Source organism: Papaver somniferum, chromosome 2 (assembly GCF_003573695.1).
Source record: "Papaver somniferum cultivar HN1 chromosome 2, ASM357369v1, whole genome shotgun sequence".
Classification (NCBI taxonomy): domain Eukaryota; kingdom Viridiplantae; phylum Streptophyta; class Magnoliopsida; order Ranunculales; family Papaveraceae; genus Papaver; species Papaver somniferum.
Window position 1 is genome coordinate 142,617,137 of NC_039359.1, and position 25,345 is coordinate 142,642,481.

The window sequence follows — 25,345 nt, forward strand, 5'->3', positions numbered from 1 at the left end:
GGGACATGAAGCACTTTCCGGGAAAGTTCACTGGTGGTTAGAATTAGATTAGACTGGCAGTGGCGGCGACTGCACACGAGGTTTGTATTTTGGGATATTGAATGATTTGGGGGATGTTACTTGAATAGTGGATACGGAAGAGATGCCTTCAATGGGAAATATTTGTATGTAATGAGAAAGAAAATGTCTATTTATAAAATTATGAATAAACAGTGACATTTGAAAGAGATATGTCTGTTAATGTTGGACTATGCAGTGTTTCTTTGTAAGTTGTGGATAAACGGTGACTCTTTTAGTATTTATTTATTATTGTGTCTAATTTGATTTAATTCATCGAAAGACGTGGGATGGCATTCAAGAGGTTCACTTTCTCCATTTAGCGCGAGTGACAACCGAACAACCCCGACTTTTATTGACAATGAAGGTAACATGCAACGAGCCAGCAGAGGTGCCCCGTAGCAGGTATGACTCCTTTAACTTTTTGTGCTTTTGTTGTTTGCACATTCTTTGCGGCTTCGTAGTTTTAATCTGCCAATATTTGTGATGATCAGATTAGCATAGAGTCCATGCAGTGATTTATAAATTTGCAGAACCTGGCTTAAGGCCACTCGGAGTAGCATACCAGGTAACATAAATTACAAGGCCACTCCTCTCATCCTGCCCTTTTCTTAAATCTAACATGCATTGCCAAAAAAAATTTCATTTAGGAAGTCTGGAAAGGATAGCGAGCATCTCGGCTCTATGGTAGTTTATTGGTCTGTTGCTACTTTTTGTTGACGTAAACACGACAATGCTGAAACAATTAGGAGGGCTCAGGATCAAAATGATTTCAGATAGGTTTCTGTTTTACCCAATTTTTACTGTTGCTATCCTTTGTCATGATTCCTTTGAAGTACTCACCTATGAAATAGTCAATTATTATTAGGTGATCAACTGGCCATTTGGAAAGAAATTGGCCACCGTCTGGGAATGGGCAAGGATGAACCGCTAGGTTTACCAGTTGATGAACTTATAGAGAAACCATATGGTTTTGCTGGTTTTCTTCGCTGGTACTGTTTTAATAATAGCTATATAATTTGGTTTGTAGTCCTGTTCCTTTTTGGCGTATAATCTGATTGGACACTTCTGCTCTGTTGCTTCGGAACATAAATACGAGATCGTAAGGGCACATATGTGGAGTGACTGGTTATGTAGTTGACAATGCACCCGCTCTTAAGAAGGCCGACATTGGTAGTGTTGTTTTGCATTTGACTGATGCAGCACGCAGTGCTTCAGACATTGCACTAACTGAGAGTTTGATCCTGGCTCAGAACGAATATTAGCTATATGCTTTACACATGCAAGTCAAACTTTGTTTACGGGTTGTTGGCAAAGAAAGCCTGGTCTTAGTGTTAATATTAGTGCCGTGATTGACTAGTGAAGCTATCTTCTGGAGGATGAAAAACTACACGGTATTGTCTGCCTCTTAATAATTGGCAACGTCGATTGAGTCACGATTAATCTGTCAAAAAGAAGCTCAACTCTTATGGTTGTGCTTACTTTATAAACTTTTTTTTTTTTTTTTGTGTGTGTTTCTGCAAATTTATGATATTCTATCACCATCCATTACTATCCCCATCTGTATTGTGGTAAGTAACTTCGAAACCTAGAAAACCTTTTCTGTGAATCTGTGAAATCGTAGATCTTCTATGAATTCAGATTTACAGAGAAGGTTTTTGGTGATCATCAGATCAAAGCACTAGCTTTCTTAGCTTTGTATCCTGAATCCTAAGTTTCCTTCTTCACAGGTAATAAATCTTATTAACAAATTGCATTCTACTTCCAAGGTGCTAGTGGATTCACAGAGCTCAGTCATATGGCTTAAGAAGCTTACAGAAGAGCTGTAATCCCGATGTATGTGTCGTCAAAGACAAAAAATACATATATCTGAAAACGGTGTATTATGTTATGAAAAAAAGAGCACCACTGACACATTGTTTGCATACAACCAGCAGCAAGCATATTAGTCTAAAAATATAATACCACAAGTTCATCATTTATGTGAACGTATATGACATTTGACGATAAAACTCCGCTTCTTGAACTTCTGGACTTGCTGTGTCAGACATACTTATTCTTCACCTGGCAATCTGCGCGTTAAAAGAAACACGATACATTGGTATTCAAAATTGATATATATTAACATAAAATTTAAAGAGTATGATCATGGATGGTCGTCGAATTAATTCCTTAAGGTGTGTCGTGCTTCAGGCTAGGAGAGAAAGAAGAAGTGTGCAGTGTAAACCAGGATGACTTGGGAGGAGGACATGGGGAGCATTTGTAGATTGATAAATTTGCAGAACGAGGCTTAAGGTCGCTCGGAGTAGCAGAATAAGTTCTTGCTCTTTCGTGCCATTACTAGTCATATTTCATCGGTTTATGTTCAGGTATGGAAAATGATATACTTCCTCATGCAAATGTATATGTATATCTATGGGTATTTGCTTGACAAGTGCTAACTGTTGATGGTGTGTTTAAAGAATATACAGATCAAGAGCGCAACGAAGATGGTCATCGATGGTTGTCCAACGGTATCCAGACAAACAAATAGAAAGGGATACTAAAAGAGATACCAATGTCAAGTACCTTATCTAAAAGATTGGACTAGAACTTTCCTGTTCTGGGTTTGAGTTTTGAGAAGGCATTGTGAAGTTGGCGGGGTTTTGTTGGGTTAGTGGACTCTACTGCAAATACAATGGTGACCCAACCGAAGCTTCATCTTATTTGTTACTCAAATGAACTCATGGATGGACAACCAATATATGTTTCACCGAATGCTTTTCCTGCAAAAGCCTTAAATCGTGAACCAGCAGGGCATTCATTCCATTCAGCAGCGCTTCTGCTCTGTGGTTTTGGCGAGGAGGAAAAAGAAGTACAGGCAGATGATCAGAATGTGTCCAGTGATCAAAGCGAGTCTTATTTCGCATCTTCAGAGTAATATAGGAGCAAAGGGAAAAAGAAATCTGGCAGCGGAAAGGATCAGCAAGACCACTATGCTTTGTTGGGTTTGGGGCATCTACGATTTCTAGCTGCTGCAGACCAGATAAAAAAGAGTTACAGAGAGAGACTGCATTGAAGCATCATCCTGACAAGCAAGCTTCAACCGAAGCTGCAAAGGAAGCAAAGAAAGATGATGTAGAAAACCATTCCAAGGCCATCCAGGTAGCTTATGAAGTCTTGATGGATCCAGTGAAGAGAAGGGTTTATGACTCCACCGATGAATTTGATGATGAAGTCCCAGCTGACTGTTCTCCGCAGAACTTCTTTATGGTATGTGGTCCAGCTTTTATGCGTAATGGCCGGCGGTCAGTTACCCAACCAGTCCCATCCTTGGGTGAAGAGAACAGTCCCCTGAAAGAAGTGGACAGTTTCTGGTACACCTTTAAGAGCTGGGGGGAGTTCCCCCATTCAGATGAGTATGATCTCGAGGAAGCCAAGACTCGTGATGATAAGAGATGGATGGAGAGACAAAACTCAGAACTTAGAGAGAAAGCAAGGAAGGAAGAAAATGCACGTGTACGGTCTCTCGTGGACAATGCCTACAAGAAGGATCCAAGAATTGCGCGGAGAAAGGAAGAAGAAAAAGCAGAGAAACAGAAAAAGAAGGAAGCCAAGTACTTGGCGAAGAAGTTGCAGGAGGAAGAAGCAGCTAGGGCAGCTGAAGAAGAGAGACTCCGGAAAGAGGAAGAAGATAGGCAAGCTGCTCTGGCTGCTCCGAATCAGAAGAAGATAATAAAAGAGAAAGAAAAGAAGCTCTTGCGCAAAGAGCGTGCACATTTACGTACTGTTTCAGCGTTAGCGGTTTCCGAATGTTCTTATTAGGTCACTGAAGATGATGTTGAGAGTCTATGCATGTCATCTAATATTGATCAGATAAAGAGTCTTTGCAGTGAGCTTGAACAAAAATCAGAAGCGTGTGGCCGGTGCACGTCTTCTTAAAGATGCCCTTGGAAGGACTGATGAGGAGTGCATTGATATTAATAAAGTAGAGGTGAAGAACCAGCAACCAAATGGTTATCACGAGACAGATATTAAGAAAGTGGAGATGAAGAACCAGCTTCCAAATGGTTCAAGCTTGCAAGTCAAGGTGGAGAATCCATTACAAAGCTATGAAAAGAAAGATAAACCTTGGAGCAAAGAAGAGGTTGAACTCTTACGGAAAGGAATTCAAAAGTTCCGTAAAGGAATTTCTAGAAGATGGGAGGTTATCTCTGAGTACATTGGTACAGGGCGATCTGTAGACGAGATTCTTAAGGCAACAAAGAAGGTACTTCTACAGAAACCCGATTCAGCAAAAGCCTTCGATTCATTCATAGAGAAGAGAAAGGCGATCTGTAGACGAGATTCCTACTAATGGTCCAGAAGCTAATGGTCACAAAAGTGCTAGTCCTGAAAAGTCGTCAAGTGTTAGTAATGGAGGCCAGCAAGGTCCTGAGAGTGAAATAGATTCAAATGGGGTCTCTTCGGGAGTGAATGAACAAGCGTGGTCTGCTGTTCAGGAAAGGGCTTTGGTTCAGGCTCTGAAATAGTTTGATTAGCTTGTTTGGGTTTGGTATAATGGATTATCATCGGCACTGTCACAATCTCCTTAGTACGGTATCATCAAATCTCTTTCATATTATTTCTTTTTGAATTTGGATCTCCCTTCTCATGTCTGGTTTCCAGTCATTCACATTTTATTTCACTATATGTTATTTCTGCTCTAGGGGATTGCAGTTTCTATTTCCGTACAATTAACTTATCCAATTATTGTTAGACAAAGAGGTATAGCTTTTCCAGGCTAAAAATATATCGAGGAAATATTAGGCAGCTAAAGAAAGAAAAGGTACCTTATCTGCTGCTGGGCTTACTGGTTGTGCTGCTCTGAGTCACCACCCTGCTCCTGTTGTTCTTCCCTAGGAGGAGGATTGAATTCCTTGAAAATATAATCAGTTTTTTCATCACTTCTCGTGAATTGACGTTTAAAGATCTTTAAATATTCATGAAATAATAATTAATTTATGGGAATTTTGTTACCTTGTTTGGATGAGCTCGTCTGAGATGTTTCTTCAGACTATTGAAATGTGTGATTCGCTCTGGGCAAAAGAAACATTTTTTATTCGTTGCTTTCCATTAGGACCTCTGTAAACTTTCTTGATCTTCTCAATTTTCAATTAAAAAAACCCATTAAATAAACCCTAGATTTAATTCGGTTAAATAAAGTAGAGTAGAGAGAGAAAGAGAAAGAGAAATAGAAAAGTGAGAGAGATCAAGGTTCGAAAAACGGGTCACGGTCCAGGTCACATGTATTAGGCGTGACCATTATAACGTGTTTTGACTGGTGTGAGCACGTTTTGGGTCAAAAACGCGTTATATAGGAATAAAACGCGTTTTTTTGACGTTTTTTTTGAAATAACGGGTGTGATAACAGTTAAATAAGAAAAATAAATAATTTGTGATCTGAATTTCCTATGTTACGGTAATTACAGCTGTGAAAACGGTTACAACGGGTCTAAATAACGTTGTTACTACGTTTTTTCATTTTTTGGTTTAATTTATTTATTTGATTTTTTATTTATTTGTTTATGGGTTTTTAGCATAAAAATTTATGGATATCTAGTAAAATTCACAACCCTAAGTCTATGACTTATAACAATGCATTGTAGTTATCGTCTACCGACAATATTGATGGATTTCAAATAGTGATTGTAGTTGAAGTGGTAAAACGGATTCGTATCAGATTTGTGAAGAAAACAGTTTTAGATTTAAATTTAAACAGGAAAATAAAAAAAATTGTTCAAAGTTATAGAGAAAAACACCAAGACTAGGATTCCACCAATGACCATTTTAATAGTAAACTCTAAATAGTTCTTATGCAATTTTATCTTTAAAATCAATTTTAATATTTGACTCAAATAAGTTTTTGAAGTAATAATTGTAATTAAAAAGTATAAAACATCAAAAGTTACTAAAACCCATCATGCTTCATCAAGTCAATTCACAGTTACTCAATAAAAACTATTAATTCAATTTTAATTCGTGCAAATAATCAAATAATAATATTGCAAATAAATGTAAAAATTAGAATTATACCAATAAATTTTGTGCCAATGGCTTCCTCCGTCGTCTCGGATAATGGGTTTAGCTCCTCATCCCAAAAACACACTCACAAGATAAATTCATGGCTAAAATAGGTGTTTTTATTGATGATTATATGATGAAATAGGAATTAGCAACGCTGTAGAAGTGTTACAGCGTCACTGTTACAAATGGTGTAAGTGCTGAGAAGAAACGATAGAACTAAAGTGCTGTAAATAGCGACACAGGGTGTAAGCTGCTGGAAAGAACGATACAAGCCGTGTGCTGTAAACAGCGACACAACGTGTTCTGGTTTTAAGACTGATGAAGAACGACTGCCTTGGCAGGTCTGTTCTTCCTCTTCTTCTTCCTCCTTGAACAGCAGCAGCAGCAGCAACAATCAATGGTATCTTCCTCGTTTCGGCTCTGAACTCTCTCCTATTTGTCTCTAAACTTTTTCTAACCCCTCTAAGACTCGAAGCAATGCTTTATATAGCCAACAGAACCAAAATTCTCGTGCAAATCCGAGAGTATTTCTCTTTTTTTTCTTCTCGAGCAGTTGAGAGAATAATCTCTTTTCTGCTGCTTTGTACGCGTTTGTTAGCTATAAACTTTCCCCAAGACTCTCCCAGGACTTTAATAATACTATAGAGAGTCTATCCAGCGTGATACTCGCCCAAAACTCTCTCAAAAAATCTTTGAAACTTCAACAGAAAGTACGTGTCCCTGTTTGGACTTCGTGTGATTTTTCCGACTTATCCAGCCCAATTGGCTTGGTCTAGACGATTTAAACAGGCCCCTTATGTCTTGTAGAGTCCATACATACCAAATACACCCATTGAATCGCTCTAAAACAACTCCAAGATGGAACACAAAATCTTCCAGTTCTTGCATGCATTTTCCCGCCATTTTTTTAGTTTGAAACTATGAAGATGACCTCCCCTTATCCAGTTCGAGAGTCCCTTTAGCACATGCCCTGAAATGGGGTGCCCCTTATCCAACTTAGTGGTGCCTTTCGCAATTCTTCTGGGATGTTTTCTGCACTTCTTTGGGGTTCTTCCGGGGTATTTATGGGGTACTTCCGGTACACTTCTGGGGCGCTTCCGGTACACTATCAACGGAGGTCCAAATGCCACATTTTTAGCCAATTTCGCCGCAAAGCCTTATTTTTCCAAAAACACCTACAAATAAATAAAATAACCAAATAAGTACAAATTCGAGCACTAACAATGTATACAATTAATATATACTAGACACATAAATGCGTCTATCAAATACCCCCAAACTTATTATTTGCTAGTCCCGAGCAAATCAAAACTACAAAATAAAATCCTAACTCACTGTCGCAGGCATCGTCGATTGCATTTAGCGTATGCAATAAGCCTTTAAACCCCTAGGTGGCCCTAGTGGCCGAGTTATAGTCTCGGGAGGGCTTACCAGAGATATACCCACAAAACCTGTACTCCTAATTGGTCACAAGTATCCAAAGAGCTATGAGGACATACATATTCTCAACCTATCTCCAAGTAAGTAGAATGCCAGAGAAATTAAAGGTGTCAGCTCTAAAGCTGACTAAAGAAAAGGGGAGACACATCTGCATGACTGCTAGATAAAGAGATATCCTCTATACAGCTAGATAAACATTGTAAGATGCGTCCGCTGCTTTACAGCTGGATAAGATTAGGAGAGAGATAAAAATGAGAGGGACATCTGCTATACAGCTGGACTAATTACGTGTGATGAGTTAAACCAGTGCTAGAAAGATCTTGTGCCAGATTGAAAGCAGACTAACAAAGCAACCAAAATGCATCTTTCTTCGACTCTCTCACAGTGCCCAGTAGAAACAACGCCTTCGTCGGTCTTTAACTGTTGATGATAAACTATCGAACCTCATAGAACCTTGACAATTAACTCTTCTCTTCGATTTCTTGCTTAACTTATAAATTTCTTTTTCCCTATGGCCTTATTGAACAAAAAGAACGTAATGATGTTTCATATTTTTTTTATTTATTTTTTTTCTTCTTTTTTTTCTTTTTTTTTTCAATTTTTTTTTTTCATTTTTTTTTTAAATAGAAAAAATTACAAGACAAAAATTTACATGGCCATGAGAGAAGGACTTTCAAAACTTGGCTCTTCGCAACTTGTGATGTCTTGGTATCATGGATTCTAACAACTTATGTCATTTGCTCTTGTAACTTCTTATAACTAAGTCTTCAACTTTGATTTTTGAATTATTCTTTTCTATTGTTGCTTCTAAACCTTAAAACGTCTTCACTTTCTTCATAGATTTTGATGTCGCTCCGCTTGTTGATGATGATAAGTTTCTACTGAGAGAGAGTTGTAATCTAGTAACTAAGACTACATTGTGAGGTTGCTTTGTCTTTCTGGCATTTCCTTCTGACCTACTTGCCTTTCCATCATGTATGGTTAGGTCCACCACGGTAACCCTCTAAAAGGAACAAGTTCTCTCCTGAATTTCAAGGATCTCAATGTCTTTTTCTCTAATGTCTCAATAGGTTGTTATCTCTAGCATTCCAATTTCTATCTTTTTGGTGAGAAACAATATGTAAACTTAGCTAACCGGGTACTATGTGACGCTAGAAGTTTCAAAAATGCGACTAAAATGCTAACAAACAGTTTCTTCCCCACCCCCAAACTTAAATCTAACATTGTCCTCAATGTTTCGCATGAAAGAACAGTACCAAAAATATAAGTAACATGAGGAAATAGTAAAGAGAGAGTTCGGAAAGATAGTACCTGAGTGAAGTGAAACCAAAAACTGAATACACAAATTATACAACATACAAATCTCCTCGATGGTCAATCAAGGGTAAACAGGGTCCTCCAGAGGGACCTCCTCAACATCACCTGTAGGAAAAGGCTCTAAAAAGGGCTTCAATCACTGACCGTTAACCTTCGAAGAACTACTACCATCCAGTGTCTCGATCTCAACAGCTCCATGAGGAAAAACAGTACGGACCACAAAAGGACCGGTCCACCGAGAGCGCAGTTTCCCGGGGAATAGATGCAAACGAGTGTCATACAGAAGAAATTTTTGACCTGGAGAAAATGACTTCCGTAATATGTTTCTATCATGCACAATTTTCATTTTGTTCTTATACTCCTTCGCACTATCGTAAGCATCTATACGAATCTCGTCCAACTCATTGAGCTGGAGTTTCCTATGGGCTCCTGCCTTGTCAAGTGAAAAATTTAGCTGCTTAACATCCCAATAAGCTCTGTGTTCTAACTCAATAGGTAAGTGACATGCCTTGCCATAAACAAGCCGATAAGGCGACATTCCAATGGGTGTCTTAAACGCAGTACGGTAAGCCCATAAGGCATCAGTAAGCCTAGACGACCAGTCTTTCCGATTAGGATTAACTGTTTTCTCTAATATACGTTTTATCTCCCTATTGGAAACCTCTACCTGACCACTAGTCTGTGGATGATACGGGGTAGCTACCTTATGTGTAATACCATATTTCTTCATCAGAAGTCTAAAAGTCCCATTACAAAAGTGCGACCCTCCATCACTAATTATAGCTCGCGGTGTACCAAAACGTGTAAGTATATTATTTTTCAAGAACTCAATCACAACCCCATGGTCATTGGTTTTATACGCAACCGCCTCAATCCACTTAGAGACATAATCTACGGCGACAAGGATGTATAGGTTACCAAAAGAATTAGGAAACATACCCATAAAGTCAATACCCCACACATCAAAGACCTCAACAATTAAAATAGGGTTCAAGGGCATCATGTTCCTACGGGAAATGGTTCCTAATTTCTGGCATCGTTCACAAGTAACGCATTAACTGTGGGAGTCTTTAAACAACGAAGGCCAATAGAATCCACACTGCAATATCTTAGCAGCAGTTTTCTTAGCACTAAATAGACCCCCACAAGCATGATCATGACAAAAGGAAATAATACTGGACTGGTCACTCTCAGGTATACATCTCCTAATAATCTGGTCTGGGCAATACTTAAACAAATAAGGATCATCCCAAAAATAGTGCTTAACCTCAGCTAAAAATCTAGAACGATCTTGTTTACCCCAGTGTTGGGGCATTCGACCAGTAACAAGATAGTTCACTATATTCGCATACCAAGGTAATTAGGTAACAAAGAAAAATTGTTCATCAGGAAAGCTATCCCTTATAGGAAGGGAATCATCTGGGGAACTAACAACTAGCCTAGACAAGTGATCTGCTACAACATTTTCGGCACCCCTTTTGTCTCTAATGTCTGGAGAAAACTCTTGCAACAACAGAATCCACCTAATCAATCTAGGTTTAGTATCCTTCTTAGACAAAAGATATTTTAAAGCAGCATGATCAGTATATATGATGATCTTAGAACCTAAGAGATAGGGTCTAAACTTGTCTAAGGCAAACACAATGGCTAATAGTTCCTTCTCGGTAGTGGTATAGTTCAACTGGGCATCATTCAGAGTTTTGCTAGCATAGTAAATCACATGAAGTAACTTATTTTCTCGCTGACCTAGCACAACACCAATAGCATAATCTGAAGCATCACACATGATCTCAAAGGGTAGGTTCCAGTTGGGTGCCTGGACTATGGGGGCGGTAGTGAGTAATGACTTAAGCTTCTCAAAAGCCTCTAAACAAGCATCATCAAAAACAAACTTAACATCTTTTGCAAGCAAATTGCAAAGAGGTCTAGACATGAAGCTAAAATACTTAATGAAACGACGATAAAAACCAGCATGTCCTAAGAATGACCTAATATCTCTTACGGTTTTTGGGACCGGTAAAGTTTTAATAAGGTCAACTTTTGCTCTATCCACCTCTATACCCTTTGAAGATACAATATGCCCTAGAACAATTCCTGAACGAACCATAAAGTGACATTTCTCCCAATTAAGCACTAAATTCTTTTCCTTACACCTAGTCAAAACTAATGACAAATGATGCAAGCACTCATCGAAAGACGAACCAAACACTGAAAAATCATCCATAAAGACCTCTAGATAACCGTTCTACCATGTCAGAAAATATGCTCATCATGCAACGCTGAAAAGTCGCAGGGGCATTACATAGCCCGAAAGGCATGCGTCTATACGCAAAGGTACCAAAGGGACAGGTAAAAGTGGTTTTCTCCTGATCTTCCGGGGCAATAACGATCTGATTATATCCAGAGTAGCCATCTAAAAAGCAGTAGTGACTATGTCCAGCTAATCTCTCTAGCATCTGGTCGATGAAGGGAAGGGGAAAGTGGTCCTTCCTAGTGACCTTGTTCAATTTCCTATAGTCAATACAAACACGCCAACCCGTGGTCACTCGGGTCGGGATTAACTCATTGTTATCATTCTGGACTACAGTAATACCAGATTTCTTGGGAACAACCTGAACGGGGCTGACCCACTTACTGTCTGAAATAGGTTAGATAATGCCTGCATCTAATAGCTTAAGAACCTCAGTTCGAACTACTTCTTTCATATTGGGGTTTAGTCGACGTTGCATCTCCCTAGAAGGTTTGGTGTCTTCCTCTAAATAGATCCGATGCATACAAACAGTAGGACTTATACCCTTAATGTCTGCTATGGTCCACCCTAAAGCTTCCTTGTTGTTTTGAATGACGGTTACTAGCCTACTTTCTTGATCTCTATCCAAGTCGGAAGAAACAATCACAGGTAAAGTCTCAGATGGGCCTAAAAACACATACTTCAGGGTATCTGGCAATGGTTTTAGGTCCAACTTAGGAGGCTCTTCTAAAGAAGGAATTAGGGTAGACTTAGAAACTGGTAGTGGTTCGAACTTAGGTTTCCATCCATTACTAGTATCTAACAAAGGGGTTGAATCTAACAAAGCATTCACCTCATTAATTACATTAATTACATTATCATCATCAAAATCAATCCCAAAGTGAGCTAGGCATTTTTTTAATGGATCTTCTAACAAAGTGTTTGGTAATAACTCCTCGACTAATGTTCCTATCATGTTCACCTCTTCTATATTCGAGTCATCTAGTTCAGAGGGTAGCTTGCTAATATTAAAAATATTCAGCTCAATAGTCATATTACCAAAAGACAAATTCATAATACCATTTCGACAGTTAGTGATCGCATTGGATGTAGCTAAAAATGGGCGACCTAAAATCACTGGTATTTGGTTCTATGGGTCAGGGACAGGTTGGGTATCTAGGATAACAAAATCCACTGGATAAATAAACTTGTCAACCTCTATGAGAACATCCTCGATTACACCACGAGGAATTTTAACGGACATATCAGCTAACTGAAGTGTCATCTGGGTAGGTTTCATCTCACCAAGTCCTAGCTTAAGGTACACATGATATGGAAGTAAATTCACACTGGCTCCTAAGTCAAGCAAAGCTTTCTCAACACGGTACTTACCTATTGTACAAGCAATGGTAGGGGACCCTAGGTCTTTATACTTAGGAGTAGTGGTATTCTGAATAATAGAACTCACATGACTAGCTATGAAGGCTTTCTTCTGGACACTGAGCTTACGCTTTCGCGTACACAAGTCCTTAAGGAACTTGGCATAAGAGGGAATCTGCCTAATTTCATCTAATAATGGAAGGTTGATATTAACCTGCTTAAAAACCTCCAATATATCATTAAAGTTGGACTCCCTCTTAGTCGGAACTAGCATCTGTGGGAATGGGGCTCTGGGAACAAAGCCGGGCTCAACAGGACCCTCATTGGTCTCCTTGGAGACTTTATCAATCTCCTCATTTTCTGGCTCAGCAGGGTGAACTACAGCATGTTCACTATCAGGCATGGCAACCTTGTTGTCAACTTTCTTTCCACTCCTAAGGGTTGTGACAGCATTCACATGATTGTATGATTTCTCTCCTTTTGGGTTGGGATCAGTACGACTAGGGAACCTTCCATCTTCTCTCTCACTTATGAACTTAGCTATTTGTCCTACTTGAAGTTCTAATTTGGCAAGACTCTGGGAATTATTCTTCAATTCTTGCCTAGTTTCTTGTTGAAAGCTCATGTGGTTCTTTGTTAGCATTTCATGGTTATTTTCTAACATAGTGAGAGTATCCTCTAAGGTAGAGATCTTTTTCTCGGAAGTGTTTTGAAACTGGGTTTGACCTGAAGAGTTCTTAAAACCAAAACCTGGGGGAGGCTGAGAATTTCTAGACTGGCCTTGACTCTGGCCCTTAGACCAAGAGAAATTAGGATGGTTTCTCCAACCAGGGTTGTAGGTTTCTGAGTATGGGTCAAACTTCTGACGGTTCTCAAACCTAGCATTGTTATAGACAGCATGGGCTTGCTCTTCACTAACCTGACCTTCCCAAAATGAATTATCGGGCTCTATTACACAACTAGAGACTTGAGAGGCTCTATTAGGTTCAACAAGGGACCTATTTTTAGACTGACCCATTTCCAAAGCTTCTAACCTTCTAGATAAAGCAGCAAACTTAGCATCTGAACCAAAACTCGTATCTACCATATTGGTGCTACTTCTATTGACCAAGAGTCTTTTAGGGGGTTCAACACAAGATTCCCACTGTTGGGATTTTTCAGCGATAGCTCCTAAGAAGGTAAAAACATCATCAGCATTTTTACTAGTGAACTCACCAGCGCACATAGATTCAACCATGGCTTTGGTCGAATAGTCTAAACCATCATAAATAATATGTACAAGTTTCATATTATCAAATCCATGGTGAGGACACTGAGATAGGAGATCATTGAATCGCTCTAAAAACCTATAAAGAGACTCTCCCTCTTGTTGCACACTAGCACTAATTTTCTGCCTAACAGCTGCAGTTTTATGCTTAGGGTAGAATTTCATATAGAAGGCAGCGATAAGTTCCTGCCATGTTTCTATGGATTCAGACGGTAGGTTGTTAAGCCATGTCTTGGCTTTGTCTCTCAAAGAAAAGGGAAACATCTTAAGTTTCAAGACTTCATCGGTAAGGTCCTTTATCCTAATTGTCCCACAGATTTCCTCAAAGTCCCTAATATGAAAATAAGGGTTCTCATCATCTTTTCCTAAGAATATAGGGATCATCTGAAGAATACTAGGTTTTATCTCAAAATTAGCCGTAGTGGCTGGCAATTTAATGCATGAAGCTCGGTTGGTCCTAGTTGGGAACATGTAATCTTTCAAAGTTGCCATCGCTGGCACAACAGAAGTACTAGGGGTACTATCCTCACAAAGAGACAGATTCTCAAAACAGAAGTTTCCAAAAACAGGGCTCTCAAAAGAAGAATCTTCGAGCTCCCTGCTTAAATCAGAAGAACTACTAGGTTTTTCGCTAACCAATCGACCTAGAGTATCTCTTTTCCAAGCCCTAACAAAATCGGGCATACACTAAAAAGAAATCAAAAATAAATAAAAAAAATCCTAACAAGAAGGTTCTAGCAATCACACAGCAGGCTGACTCGACTTTACCACAGCAAACCTAAAGATTTCTAGCAAACAACAAGCATGATGGCTCCACTTAGATTGTTTCTAGACCAGCTTCTAATCCTTCGAAAGGGAATTCGTTACAATTTGAGCACACCCCTCTGGAATCAATCCGAGCCAATGTAAGTTGAATCGAGGCGAGGGAAGCTCAATGGAGCTTTGATACCCAAAACCTCACCGATCCAATGCGGCGCAGTCACGCATTCAACTCACATAAACCGTCAAGAACTTTGAGGTGTGCTTAAAAGAGTAACCAATATTTTTCGAATGATTGTCCTTTTAAGCTCGATACCCTATAGGTCTCTTTCTAATCAGATTTTAGGCTTAGGTTCGCTTTAGGTTTCGTTTTCCTAAGGCGGGCAAGAAGGGAGCGGTGATGAAATCCGAACCCTTATCTTATATGGTCCAGTCCTTGCCCTTTACTAGTAATTTAAAAACAGTCCATATTCAAGTCCTCAACATATATTCACCTTAAGGAGTCCAGTAACCCGCTTGTAGGAGATTCGCGGGTGTTTAGAATTTTACCTCCCGTACCAGACGGGCGAAGAACCGCTGAAGTCGACTCGGGCCACGACTCCTATGCCGTGTGCGAACCCGAGGGGCCGAGACGATATTGTAATCGTCGTCCTTCCCTGCAAACAGTGATATTTAACTACCCTTCAGTAGGGTTTAAAAATAAATAAAAATAAAGAGTCCAAATGTCCAAAGTTCACAGTCCAAATATAAAGTGCAAAAACAAAAAAATGAAAGCCTAAAAAAAACTAATAAAAAAAATCTCTCTTTTTTTTTCTTTCTCTCTTTTACAAAATAAAGAAAATCTTCTTCTTTCGCTCCTTTAGCTTTGCTTTTCACTCCCAAACTTTAAGTAAATCACCACAAGCTTTGGAAAAATTGACTTTCGCTCCAACTTCAAAAATCTGCAAGGAAACAAAAAAATCCAAAAACGTAAACAAGAACAAAAATAATAAATAAATAAAAAAAAAATCTAAAAAAATGCTACCTAAACACAAATCCGCGTCGGCGGCGCCAAAAGTTTGATGGATTTCAAATAGTGATTGTAGTTGAAGTGGTAAAACGGATTCGTATCAGACTTGTGAAGAAAACAGTTTTTAGATTTAAATTTAAACAGGCAAATAAAAAAAATTGTTCAAAGTTATAGAGAAAAACACCAATGACCATTTTAATAGTAAACTCTAAATAGTTCTTATGCAATTTTATCTTTAAAATCAATTCTAATATTTGCCTCAAATAAGTTTTTGAAGTAATAATTGTAATTAAAAAAGTATAAAACATCAAAAGTTACTAAAACCCAGCATGCTTCATCAAGTCAATTCACAGTTACTCAATAAAAACTATTAATTCAATTTTAATTCGTGCAAATAATCAAATAATAATATTGCAAATAAATGTAAATATTAGAATTATACCAATAAATTTTGTGCCAATGGCTTCCTCCGTCGTCTCGGCTAATGGGTTTAGCTCCTCATCCCAAAAACACACTCACAAGATAAATTCATGGCTAAAATAGGTGTTTTTATTGATGATTATATGATGAAATAGGAATTAGCAATGCTGTAGAAGTGTTACAGCGTCACTGTTACAAATGGTGTAAGTGCTGAGAAGAAACGATAGAACTAAAGTGTTGTAAATAGAGACACAGGGTGTAAGCTGCTGGAAAGAACGATACAAGCCGTGTGCTGTAAACAGCGACACAACGTGTTCTGGTTTTAAGACTGATGAAGAACGACTGCCTTGGCAGGTCTGTTCTTCCTCTTCTTCTTCCTCCTTGAACAGCAGCAGCAGCAGCAACAATCAATGGTATCTTCCTCGTTTCGGCTCTGAACTCTCTCCTATTTGTCTCTAAACTTTTTCTAACCCCTCTAAGACTCGAAGCAATGCTTTATATAGCCAACAGAACCAAAATTCTCGTGCAAATCCGAGAGTATTTCTCTTTTTTTCTTCTCGAGCAGTTGAGAGAATAATCTCTTTTCTGTTGCTTTGTACGCGTTTGTTAGCTATAAACTTTCCCCAAGACTCTCCCAGGACTTTAATAATACTATAGAGAGTCTATCCAGCGTGATACTCGCCCAAAACTCTCTCAAAAAATCTTTGAAACTTCAACAGAAAGTACGTGTCCCTGTTTGGACTTCGTGTGATTTTTCCGACTTATCCAGCCCAATTGGCTTGGTCTAGACGATTTAAACAGGCCCCTTATGTCTTGTAGAGTCCATACATACCAAATACACCCATTGAATCGCTCTAAAACAGCTCCAAGATCGAACACAAAATCTGCCCGTTCTTGCATGCATTTTCCCGCCATTTTTTTAGTTTGAAACTATGAAGATGACCTCCCCTTATCCAGTTCTAGAGTCCCTTTAGCACATGCCCTGAAATGGGGTGCCCCTTATCCAACTTAGTGGTGCCTTTCGCAATTCTTCCGGGATGTTTTCCGCACTTCTTTGGGGTTCCTCCGGGGTATTTATGGGGTACTTACGGTACACTTCTGGGGCGCTTCCGGTACACTATCAACGGAGGTCCAAATGCCACATTTTTAGCCAATTTCGCCGCAAAGCCTTATTTTTCCAAAAACACCTACAAATAAATAAAATAACCAAATAATTACAAATTCGAGTACTAACAATGTATACAATTAATATATACTAGACACATAAATGCGTCTATCAAATATTTATACACGCATACTATCACTATCCACTTGATATGTTCAAGTTGTCACTCGATTAGTTCAATGCATTCCCCAATATTTCAATAATGCATATTCGGATTCAAAAGCAGTCAAAACTTTGTTGTCAAATAATACTCCTAGGCTCTTAGCTACTTGCTACAAGACTAACCAACAAGGAATGCAACAGGAAGAGAGTCAGAGACTAGCTAGAGAAAAAGAGAGTGGGAGAGGGAAGTCAGGGAGTCGATTTATATTTTTCTTTTGCATTTGGAGGTGTGTACGGTATATGCTACATGTGGTCTGTACTTTAGAGTTCAGACTCAAAAGTTAAAGAAATAAAACAAAAAAAAAAGTAAAAAGAGTAGTTGGTTTCATGATCAAAGACATAGCTAGCCTGTGCTTATATACGCATGCAACGAGATTCCAAATGTTTCAATAATATTTCGATTTGCTAGCTATTATGTCTTCTTGCCCAAAGGAATGCTTTAAAAGGACAAGAAGAGAATTGAAATGAAATCAATACCTCTGGTTCTCTGCTTCTTGCTCAAAGGAATGCTTTACATTTTGAATTTCTCAAATACAAGTTTAAGAGGTAATATTAATTATTTTTTGTAGATTTTTCATTCAATTAGAGATATAATTTATTAATACGTTATTAATTTATTTATTATCGTTTTTTTCTTTCATGATGTTAGAGTAGTGAATATAGATGTTTGAGAAATATCGATGTTTTTTTCTTTCATGATGTTTGAGAAATATTTAAGAAATGTTAAGTGAAGAAATGTTTCATTCTATTAACGTATATTTACTTAATAAATGTTTCATTTTTATCTAAGAAATGTTTTAAGAAATATAGATTTTTTGTTCATTTTATTATCATTTATTTAAGAAATGTTTTAATAAATGTTAATATTCATAATTAAATAGCCCATCAACTTGAATCAGTTGGCACGTAAAAAATCATTGTTTCTTTATAAAAAAAATGGCATGATGAATTGATGTATGGTATGTTTGTATTCCTGTTCTCAATCATGAAAAAATGAGAGGCTACATGATCCTTAATTTCAACTTTTAATATTCAAGTTGAGTAAATGACTAATGCAACTTGTGATTTCTAATTATAATGCTACTCTAACCATTTTTATATTGATGGAATATGTCCACTTAACTTGTATTTATATATGTCACTTATTGCTATGTGAAATTTCCTACTTACAGAATATAATGGAAGGATCAACATCTGCAAAACGAGATGTTTTTCATGCATATTGTACTGTAATGAGTGATGGTAAAAAGTTGAAGTGTAATTTTTGTGAAAAAGAAGTGTCTGCGGGAATTTCGCGTTTCAAAATGCATTTGGCACAACAAAGAGGTACAATTACTCCCTGCATCCATGTGCCACCTGAGATTAAAAATTTAGCAAAAGTATGGGTGCAATACAGAAACAAAGCAAAACGGCAACGAGTACCCAGAAACTGAATATGAAGATACAGAAATTCAAGATATGTATGAAAATGAACCGTGGAACCCTGTGCATGATATAGATGAAGAAGAACAAGCGCCGGTAACACAAAAGAAAATGGGCGGGTTATCGAAGTTGAAGAACCTTTTTGGACGAAAAAGTAAGAATACTAATGCCAGAGAAGGTACATCACAACGTCCACAGGCCTCTATGGACATACCTAGTTCTTCAATGCGTACACCACACCAAGCACCTAGGATGTCTGTAGATATGGGAGGACAATATAATACTAATAGGGATTCTCAACCTAGCATGGCGAATTTTGGGAGAAGTAAAACATGCCGGGAAAAAGTTGATTCTTCTATTGGACGTTTTTTCTATGCTAATGATATTCCCTTCAATGTGGCTAACTCAACTCAGTACCACGAGGCATTCAATGCAGTTGCAAATTTCGGAAAATCATACAGAGCTCCGTCTTCCTATAAGTTGTCGAACCCATTATTAAGGCAGGAAAAACAAAGGATTCAGAAGGACGTAGTGTCGGTCCAACGAAATTATTGGAGAGAGTATGGGTGTACACTCATGTCAGATGGTTGGAAAAACAAAAATAACCATACGATTGTAAACTTCTTAGTTTACAGTGGCCATGGGACATCATTTTTGAAAAGCGTTGACATGGAGCATAATCGGTTGACAGCAGAGTATTTGATGAGTTTGTTCAGACCGGTTATAGAAGATATTGGTCCGACAAATATTGTTCAAATAGTAACTGATCAAGGATCCCAATTCAAATCCGCAGGTAACTATTACAACTTAATTTAATTACAATTGTTTATTTTTATATATTATTAATTCATTTCTCATTTTGTTTTAATAGGTATGAGATTGGCCATAGAGTATGGTACATTTTTTTGGGTACCTTGTGAAGCTCATGTGTTGGATTTAATGTTGGAAGATACTGAAAAGTTCCCCTTTGTTAAAGGTGTGATTTCAGAAGCTAGAAAAATCAGTAAATTTATTTATAATCATGGTTGGGTTCTTGCTAGATTCAGAAAACATTCTGGGGGACGCAATCTATTGCGCCCTGGCTTAACAAGGTTTGCGACAAATTTTATCGCAATCAAAAGTATCATTGATCAACGTAATGCAATCGAGAGTCTTTTTGTAGACCAAGAATTTGTGAACTCGCCAGAAGGAAAAACTCGTACGGCTAAAGATGTGAAAAAAATTATTTTGAATGAGATATTTTGGCACACATTCCAAAATGCATGCATGATGGTTGGTCCTTTATTGAAAATGATCCGTTTCTTGGATTCAGATAAACCTACCATGGGTTATTTGTTTCATGCACTTGCTACATGTGTGGAAACTATAGAAAGGGGTTTGGGTAAAACTCGAAATAATTCTATTGTAGGTGTGATTAACCGATAATGGAAAGATCAGTTGAGTTCTCCTCTTCATGCTGCAGCGCATTTTCTGAATCCATATTATATCTACAACCCAGCAGCCAATCTCATCAACAATGAAATTTCTCAGCCCCAAATTTGTCTCAGTGAAGTTATATCAAAAATGATTAGTAGCCCTCAAGAACAAGCGACATGCATGCTAGAGGTGTGAATTTTGATTAACAATTAATTTCGTAATTATATGAATTTCTATTCACAGTTTTTGATATTTTTAGGCGGGAAGAATGCAAATGATGCAAGGCCAATTTGCATCACCATCAGCAAGATTGGCTGCTCTGCAAGGTGATCCTGTAAGCTGGTGGTTGTCATACGGTGCTCAGTTTCCATCACTCCAGAGGATCTCGGTAAAGATACTAAGACAGACAAACACATCGTCTGGATCCGAGAGGAATTGGAGTGTGTTTGAAAGAATTCACACCAAACTACGCAACCGTTTAGTTTCGTCAAGAATAAATGATTTGGTATATGTTCAGTACAATTTAAGATTGGAGCAGCAAAGAGTTCAAGGTAAAGCAAAGCGACATAACATCGATGTCCACGATGTTCATAGCCTGCTGACAGATGAAAATATGCTTGATTGGATAGCAGGGGATGATGAAACACCAGTTTTACCTCAGGAAGAACATTGGTTAAATGAATTGGAAGAGGAAGCATCTAATAATCCAGAGCCTCTCCCTCCACCATACGAATGGCATGATCCAGAAGTTGAAATCTCATATCAAAGGTTGCCAGTGAGTAACTTTGTTTATGACTTTGGTAACCTAACATTTGGAGACAATACACAAGGTCATGAAAATGAAAATCCCATATACAATTCTCATTACACTGAAGATCGTCCAGAAGAAGATACCCGAGGAATTAATGAAGAGTATAATTCCAATATTAATATCAATAGTGAAGTAGATAATCGTAATGATAATGAGGAAGAAGACTATGGTTATGAAGATGACGATACTGTTAACTACGACAGCCAAATGCATTACGCGAACCAATATGAGGCGGAGGAAGAGGAGGAGGAATCAACTGAGAATCGTCGAGAAAACAGAAAATACTTGAATAAGTCGGAAAAAAATGCCGGTACAAGTTGGTTTGTCTAAGTTTAAAATTTCAAGCACTACTGTCACTAGGTTACTTATTGTAAGTTTATAAAATTTGAAGTGTTTAATGATTATTTATGAAATTTTAGTTGTAAGTTTGAAATTAAAAATTGTATAAGAATTTCTCCAACTCAAATTTTTTTCCTTAAAAACGGGTTTAACCGGTATGAAAACGGAAAATACGGTGTAAAAAACGTGTGTTAAAATGTTATTTAGAAGAAAAAAACTGAAATATTAATTTTAGAAAAACGGTAATCATAGGTGTGAAAACGGTTATAACGGGTCTAAATAACGCCATTTTTTCCTATTTATGGGTGTTATTTAGGTAAGCGTGTTGGTGAACCTCACGGGCACGGTATATGGGCGTGAGCGTTATAACGGACGTTTTTTCCGACGTTTTTTCCGAAAAAACGGCCGTTTTTCAAACCTTGAGAGAGATTAACATTGAACTTACCAATCAAAGAATGTTGATTATCCATGTGGATGAATTAAGGAAGATGAGAATTCAGGAAGGCGATGAAAACAATATAGTGTAGCGTTTTCAAATTTTTTTCTTCTCTTTAATCTAAACTCGGTAGTGTGTCCGTGCAAATATTTGCTTTTTTTTTTACTGAGTTATACTTTTACCGGTTCTAATTTGATGAAAATCTATTTACTTTTAATCCCAAAATGTTTGTCTCATTTTTCATTTTTTTTTTATTTTTTTTGAAGGTAAAGACCCAAAATGTTTCTCTCATCTAATCTTTTTGAAGGTAAAGATCAAAGAAGAACTATTGTCGTTTTTTTTTCGTCTCGTTTCTAAAGATAAAGACCATTTATAGAAACATCAGAAAGAGTTCCAGGGTCACTGAACAGAGAACAACTTGTATGGAATACACACCGGGGGTTATTAACCCAAACACCAGTTATCGAGATTTCCCAGCTAACCTAGCCGGTGCATAAGCTGCCCATATATTTACATGTTCAAGTAGTGAATAAAGAAAATTCGTATCTACAGTCGTGAATATACGATAAGATTGTCACCACCCTTAAAAGCATTTACTAATTAGAGGTTATCAAATATAAAAATAATGCTATGAACATTCATTTCATTTCCCTATTCGGTACCCTTCAATGTTGGTTTCGTACAAATGGCATTAAGATGAGTTAATTCGAGTTCACACTTAATTTAGTAAAAAATTTCGATTCGAAATTCCATTAGTTGGCATTCCAAATGGCATATTTATGTACGCAATCTTATCATATTTTGAAGCTCATCATATATTTATGTATTTATCGAATAGATAACTAGGCCCAATGATCAATCAAAAACAAGTGTGTGATCCGTAATTAATTAGACGATTTTAAATTTCCCTAAGTAATATTCATGGACAAAATCTTATTTTATAATTTTTACATCACGTGATTTTTTAGGTTTGGATGAATAATGATAAGTTTCCAAGCATATCAAGAAAAGGTATGGAGATAAAGGATCCTCTTGTCTTAAACCTCTAAAAGTATTGAAAGTAGGACCCGGAGAACCATTTAGAAGAATGGAAAAGGAGGTTGTGGCTATGCATTGCAGAATGAGTTTTGTCCAGTCTTCCGAGAACCCAAAAACTAGGAGGACTTTTTTCAATAAAAGTCCATTCAACCCTATCAAAAGCTTTAGATAGATCTAGTTTCAACGCCAAAAACCACCTTTTTCTTCTTGGAAGTTTCATCGAGTGGATGAGTTCATGAGCAATTATGATATTATCAGCGATTTTGTCGGCCAGGGAGAAAGGTCGATTGACTGGGGGAGACTAATTTGCCTAGAATGGGTTTTAGCCTATTTGCTAAAATTTTGGATATGATATAGGTTTGAAATCTCCTGGCGTTTGAGGGGTAGAAATTTTTGGGATGAGGGTTATGAAAGAGTGATTAAAATTTTTGTCAAGGATGCCCGAACGAAAGCATTCTTGGACAGAGCAAATGATATCTTTACCCAGGATATCCCAGTTGGCTTTAAAGAAACCCGGCTGGAAGCCATCTGGCCCAGGGGCTCCTCATTGATTCATGTTAGATAGGGTGTGCCAGATTTCTTCTTTAGAGGGTATAAGAGTCAGGGAATTATTCTCTTCAAAGGATATGCAAGGATTTATGATAGTAGATAGATCAAAGTCGAAATTGCTATTATGGGACGAGCCTATTTATTGAAAATGATTGACCAGCAGCAAGTTGATTTGATCTCTATCTGAAAGCCAAAGCCCAGAAGGTTCTCTAAGAGAATTTATCGTATTAATCCTTTTTCTATTTGAGGCGGTGGCATGGAAATTTTTCGTGTTCTGATCATATTCCTTGAAAAACTTATCCCTAGAGAGTCGGTGATAATAATCGTTTCTTATTTTGTACCATTTTCCTATCTCTGCTTGGAGGTTTTTTAACTTTTCCATCTCTTTCGATATGTTTCCGGATCTATGAACACTGTCGATTTTATTATTTAGGGACTTAATATGTTTGTGAATGTTCCCAAAGGTATTAGAATTCCAATGGGCTAAATCGGAGGATAACAATTTAAGGAGCCCAGAAAAAAAAATTTCTTGGGAGTTTTCGGAATGTAATTTCCAAGAGGCTTCAACGACAGTGGGTAAGGTGGAATGAGTTAACCATGATCTAAGACATCTAAATGGTTTCTGAAGCCTAGTTTTCTCAGGATTTGAATCTAATAAAATCGGCGTATGATCAGAGCTTACCCTCGGGAGATGAGTTACCTTAGTGTCCGGGAATTTCTGATACCACAAGAAGGATGTAAGCGCTCTGTCAATTCTTTCGTTGATGTTTGCTTCTCCCTTTCGATTTTTTGACCACATGAACGGCGATCCATCATATCCCGCGTCTTGGAGTCCCAAGGAATTGATAGTATTGACGATGAAAGATTTACTGCTGGAGCCTGCTTTATTTCCACCTTGTTTTTCGTCTGGGTCCAAAATAACATTCAAGTCCCCTATCAGAACCCAAGGTTTTTTTATTTGTTGCGCGATGTCTGAGATATAGGTTCATTGTTCGATTTTATCATCAGCTTCAACTGCTCCATAAACACATGTTATCATGATATCTGTATCTCCTATCTTTGATTCAAAATGACAACATTAAATTTAGAAGATATTAATTTCATGCCTATATTGTTGTGTCAGGCTATTGCTAAGCCCTTGGCTATTTCAAGTAAAAAATTCTACCGTTCTCTGGTTCCTTTGTAAATATAGATGCTCGGTAATTTTGAGAAAATAAACCCAGACCCGATCAATCTAATAACGCTAATCAATAATTTCCTTCATTCTTCCCCGGTAATTACCACTCAAAGTAAAGTAAATGCTCAACAGAAAACGTCCACCAACTGCTCTTGGTCCAACCTAAATTCGGATTGGATAATCTTTATTGATGCCTATTTTAAGGAAGAGGACTTATCAATGGGATATGCTTTCATTCTATATTCAGTTGACGAGAAAGCCTTCATGCACCTATCGGCGGGCTCGGGATGGGCGACATCAGCGTTCCATGCAGAAGCAAAATCTTTATTAAAGGAGGTTATGTGGTTAAAGGAAAACATATTATCCAGTGTCTTCATAGTCACGAACTGTAAATCTTTGGCGGACAACTTAAATAAGGTAAGCATAGACGGTTTATGGCCAGCGGAAAATACCTTGCAAGAAATTAGGAAAATATTGAGCGATCTTCCTCAAGCGAAAGTGAAATATATTAAGAGGAAGAATAACTCAGCAGCCGACTATATTGCGAAGGAGGCAAGGATTAAAAAAATTCAACATATGTCGGATAATATGCAGCTAAAAGTTCAATCAACTAGCATAAATTCTAATGTTTTCGATAAAAATGATATTGTAAATCTCATGTATTATTTTTGCTAGATAATATATATTCTCTTTCCATCAAAAAAAAAAAGAACAATGATAAGTTTGTATCAACTTTAATAGAATTATTATACATAATACATTATTTGATACCTAAATCATTTCTATTGAAAATACTTCCAAACAATGCACATATCCCACCGAATCTATTTTCTGAAAATTAGCGTAACCTTATCATGTATCCATGTCGATAGCTTACCAATAACAATCAAGCGAATCAGTTCACCC

The 25,345-nt window shown here is 37.6% G+C and overlaps 1 long non-coding RNA gene and 1 pseudogene across 2 annotated transcripts; one reads left to right on the forward strand and one right to left on the reverse strand.

Moving 5' to 3' along the window:
- Nucleotides 1-1,921: 1,921 nt before the first annotated feature.
- Nucleotides 1,922-21,720, reverse strand: LOC113349323. Of its 2 annotated transcripts, XR_003360085.1 has the most exons (4): nt 21,685-21,720; nt 5,056-5,114; nt 4,869-4,954; nt 1,922-2,129 (listed from the first exon to the last, which is right to left on the reverse strand). It is a non-coding gene; the product is annotated as an uncharacterized LOC113349323 (long non-coding RNA). The 2 variants fall into 2 exon arrangements; XR_003360084.1 differs by lacking the exon at nt 21,685-21,720 and having other exon boundaries at nt 5,056-5,191.
- On the forward strand, nt 2,251-4,761 carry LOC113349322 (annotated as a pseudogene).
- Nucleotides 21,721-25,345: the final 3,625 nt, after the last annotated feature.